This window comes from Belonocnema kinseyi, chromosome 3 (genome assembly GCF_010883055.1).
Source record: "Belonocnema kinseyi isolate 2016_QV_RU_SX_M_011 chromosome 3, B_treatae_v1, whole genome shotgun sequence".
In the NCBI taxonomy this organism is placed as follows: domain Eukaryota; kingdom Metazoa; phylum Arthropoda; class Insecta; order Hymenoptera; family Cynipidae; genus Belonocnema; species Belonocnema kinseyi.
This window is the reverse complement of record NC_046659.1, coordinates 74,299,331-74,304,328: the sequence shown is the minus strand read 5'-3', so window position 1 is coordinate 74,304,328 and position 4,998 is coordinate 74,299,331. Positions and strand designations below refer to the sequence as shown.

General features: G+C 30.9%; 1 long non-coding RNA gene across 1 annotated transcript in view; it reads right to left on the bottom strand.

Moving 5' to 3' along the window:
• Window positions 1-227: 227 nt before the first annotated feature.
• Window positions 228-4,998, bottom strand: part of LOC117169196 — an 81,528-nt gene continuing 76,757 nt past the window's right edge. The window contains exon 3 of the long non-coding RNA XR_004466627.1: window positions 228-461. This is a non-coding gene — a long non-coding RNA (uncharacterized LOC117169196). The remainder of the gene's footprint in view (window positions 462-4,998) is intronic.

Genomic DNA, 4,998 nt, shown 5'->3' with positions numbered 1-4,998 from the left:
AAAGTGAATTATATTTTATGGGTGAACGGTAAATCGAAGAAAAGTTTTGTTGTTGTTGCCATTTTACAGAATTATCATTCGTTATTGACTTTATATTTTATTAAATTATTTATTACTGCGAGCATAACATGTATGACTAATTAAATCCTCATTTAAAACTTAAGTTAATTAGCATCAATTTATTAAAAAACATATGTCTGGCTGTGTACACATTTATTCATAGAAATACATATTTTATAAAACCTTCTTATCAACCAAATTTCGAGTTCTTTTGATATTTTGGAAACTTGAATATTTTAACTTTAAAAAGACTCAACGCTGGACAACCAAAAATACAAATGTTGACGACTATAAACATTATCTTGCAAATACAATATTCCATCACCAGGTGTTGAATCCACTCCAGATGGTAGAATTCTTTTTATTTTCATTGAACAATCGGAAGGCTAAATGAATACCCCCTATAATAAGAGGAAAACAAGAAAGGAATTTATTTGGCAGATTAATTTAATGATAAACAAAATTATGTTACGAGAAAATATAAACATGAGAAGATCTTTAACGTCTAAGAAACCAATACAAGAACAAAATGTGAACGACGTTGTTTTCAACTCCGTCAGACGATTTTATTGAATTTTAACCCAGCGTTTTGGAAAAATACTGTTTCCATCATCAGGAGGACCAAATAAATAGATAGCATTAAAAATTTATTACTAATTGTCAATGTATTCTATTTATTTGGTTTCCCTGATGATAGAAACGATATGCTTCCCAAACGTGGGTTTAAATTCAATAAACTCGTCCGACAGAGTTAATAATCACATCGTTCTCATTTTATTGCTGAAGAAAATATAATCTTACGCAAATCTACTCAAAGCCGATAACAGTTATCTACCATTGGAAAAAATTGAAAGATAACAAAAGGTATCAGTAAAGCAGTACAAGAATTTAGGGTTTCCTATTCTTTTTCAGCGGTGGAAGCAAAAAAGGGATAATACCACCTATATTTTATTTTACGATTCCTATATAAATAGGTGACAACAAAATCTTCCAGCAAATAAGTCAAAAACCAAGAATAGAATTTTGGATTTTTCTTATTTCTTCATCGCTGATAATTAAAGCACGGTACAACAATATGAAATTTTTTCTATTTTTTAATAAATAAGCACTAACAAGAAGCTTTAATTTCAGCTGGTAGCAACAGTGAACTCTGAATGCCCAGAAATGGTCAAAATGAAACATTTTTAATAAACCAATTTCCATATTTTTGAAAATATTGATTTTACTCTGTTATGTATCATGAATTTAGAGAACTTTTCTGCGAACAAAAAGGATCTTGTAAACATTTTCTCAATACGAGTTGCCAAAAAAACATTCTTGAATACTTAAATATTCCCTGAAATAATAATTTATGACTCTTTAAGGTAGATAATATTTTGCACGAAATTTTTACAAGATTATGTGCCTGCATAGTACGTGACATATGATGCAAGCACATAATTTTAGAAAATAGAACAATGTTTAGATTATGATAATAGATGAGCGAGTTAAAAAAATCCATGCTGTTTGAGATAAAATTTTATGACAGTGGATATTTTCATCTTTACAGCAGTTCACTTTTTAAAATATTCTGTCTATCTGAAATCGTATGACTTTATTTAAAAACTTTGCTTTTAATTTGAAAATAATTCACAGCTTAAATGCACAGCTTCAATGCTTAAAGCAACTAATACAGAAATAAATACTATACAGTAGAAAAATTCGTCCTTTAATGTATATGTGCATATCAATATTTAAATGTGAGTCCTCCAGAAGCAAACGGAAGAAATGGAAGATTCTCCAACACAGTAGACTACAACACCAAATTTCCTTATTTTTCTAATTTTTTGACGTCTGAGAAGAAAAAATACGGTACGCAAATATCGAAAATTTCATTTTATAATGTAAAAAACTTCAAATTCAAACGTACTTTGAGGAAATCGAAAAATTTTTTAAGTATCATAATCCCATTACAAAAAAGTGCACTCGCAATATCAATATATGTGATTCATAGACAAATTCTTTTATTTAATTTGTAATTTACAAGGTTAAATTTGCATTCGATTCTTCTTTAAATTATTGTAGAATATCTTGAAATTTTCAAAAGTTTTCTACCATCTTTTTTATTCACAAGCAAAAATCGCTTTCATGAAAAATAAATTCTTCAAGAATAAAAGGTTATTTGCTTTGTTATTGAAATCTTTTTCCTAATTGTGGTTTGGAGGTACTTAAACGGTAGAACCTATATGTTATATATAGTTTTTAGAAAAATGGTGAAGAATTCAAATACAGTCCTCCTTTTTTTTTAATCAACATGAAATCTATTATGTACAAAAGGATTCCATACCTAAATATTTTTCTGACTATAACCATTTTTTAAGAATATGATCCGTTTTCGACTTTCCTTAAACACTTTTTTTCTGTTTTTCACTAAACTCTTTTTGCGATTTCTTTTATTCTTTTGTGATTAATTTGTAATATATTAAGATTATAATATGAGATCAATGTTTCCAAATTCAGTTTTAGGGATACTAAACGGTAAAATTAATTTCTTTATAAAGTTTTGAAAAGCAAATTTGTGAATAACTAAAACATAGCCATTCCGGGTTTTTCATAAACATCGATTCTATTATATAATGAGGTATTAGGCGATTATGATAAGTATTTATCAGTAATAGTTGCATACATACATAATTTTCTGCCTATATTACATACTGCATGAATGAAACTTATCAAAAACATCTATTTTGGATTTCAGTTATTTTATACATTATATTATTCTAAATGTTCTGCATAATGGAGTATAGTTGAAGATTAATTTGCTAAAAGCTCTGAAGCCTTTGAGGTGAAAATTCTTATCATGGAACTCGCGCTTCGTGCCTGACTGTTATGTTATCCTAAAAATAGGAACTTTCTATATATGATTTTTGATCTAATATCATGCGTCAACAACTATTTCAAGAAATGTTGTAGGTCCGTTTAAAAACCTCCAATTTCTCCCCAGAACATTTTTCCGTACCTTACATCGTTTAGTTCAAAATTTTAATTTGTGAGCTCTTTTTCATGTTGTATTGGATACATAAAACAAACTCGACGAGTAGTATCAAAAACGGTTAAAAACCCTTCTTTAGGACTCCTACAAGCTGATTATGTTTACTTATAATTTAAATTTTTTATTTTTTTACAGTATTTTTCATAAATAAAAGCGAAATAAAATGTCCTATCAAAAAAAATGTTTTAACCCATGAAACGCCACTGTATCAGCGAAGCAACGTTTATTATTTTTGATTTTCTTAATTTTCAGACAACGAGCATAGAATTCCGCAAAATCAATGTGCGTATCAGAACTAAGTCGACTGTTTCGCATCTCGTAAGGTGATTCTGAGTTGCAGGTTACTCAAAAGCAACCGAGAAAATTATAGAAACTCTTTTGCTAAAATCGATCAGGAAACTACTATACATTGTTTATGAATTTTTTCAGAATTTCTATTTAACAGGATCATTTAAGATTTTAATAAAATTCTCGTCGACTATGTTCCAAACTAATTAGTGCGTGATCTAGTGCACCTGAATCGTCAGCCCACCATCGGTAGTTATTTGGCTGTTGAAACAGTTTAAATTTAAATTAAGTTCATGTAGAATACGTGCCAAACTACATGGTTTGGGATCTGGTTCAACATGATCGTCGAGTCACCATTGGCAGTTATTCTGGTTGTTCCGAATTTCGTACCTGAAAACCGGTGTAGAAATTTGAAAAGGGGAAAAGGAGAATTCTGTAAAAAGTGCTTTAGATTGCTTGACATAAACTGGCTGATCAGTGCCAAATTGCAACGCTGGGTATGGAGTCTTTAGTCTGGCCATTCGACTTAAGCGCTTTGCGACGAACTCAGGATGCAATTTTTCGAACGAAAGTAGCGTTTGTAATGCGTTTGAAAATGATCTATTTTTATTACTGATTCAGACAACTAAATGCCATTTGATAATAGAAATGAAATTTCGCGTTTGAAGCACGATAACATGCAAGGTAAGTTACACCAGCCCCCCCCCCCTCTATTAATTTTTAAGTTTTCTATAGCCCACTGAATTTCACCCCAAATAATTAAAGTTACCCCCCCCCCATTTGAAAACTCAAAATTGAAATCGCAGGATCTTGAAGATCATAAAATGCGCTCATATGCGCCATAGGGAAAAATATTTGCGCCACAACGATAATTATCGTTGATATCAGCGATCAAAGTGGAGAGGGGGGTAGTGGTTGTCCAAATAAATAATAGAAGTATTTGAAACCCTGTACAAAAAGCCCCTTATAAAATTGTATAGTGCAATTTAGGTATTTTGAGATATCTACGGGCGACAGACCAGTAACGATTGGTAATGAGGGAGTTGATTATGGTTTTTTGGCAACTTCGAAAGTGTTGTATATGAGCGCATTTGAAATCCTATCCATGAGATCATTATAAATTTTTGTACTGCAATTTAATTTATTTGGAGACACCATCGAATGGTGGATCGTAACAAGTACTAGTCAGTGGGTTGATTATGGTTTTTTGTCAATTTTGAAAGTGACGCATAAGAGCGCATTTAAAACCCCATAGGAAAGTGACTTCATCAATGCGGATTGAAAACTTTTTATTTTGTTGGTCATCATTCGTAAGATTTTGTTACCTCCATATCGTGGGCAATATTCATGATTTTCGAAAAAAATTGTATGGCGCATATGAGCGCGTTTGAAGACGGATGAATCCATGTTCTTAACTTTATATTGCCCATCATTGTTGACTATTCAACATCTGCATTACATTGCCCCTCCCTCCATAATATGACATCTTTTTTAATTAGCTAGCTCCAAATTTTTTAGTGGTGGCGCCTTTAAGTGCATTTAAAGTTATGAAATATAGGTATGATACATTTGAAAAAATTTAATTAATTTAGAAAAATATCGCTAGCCACCCCCCCCCC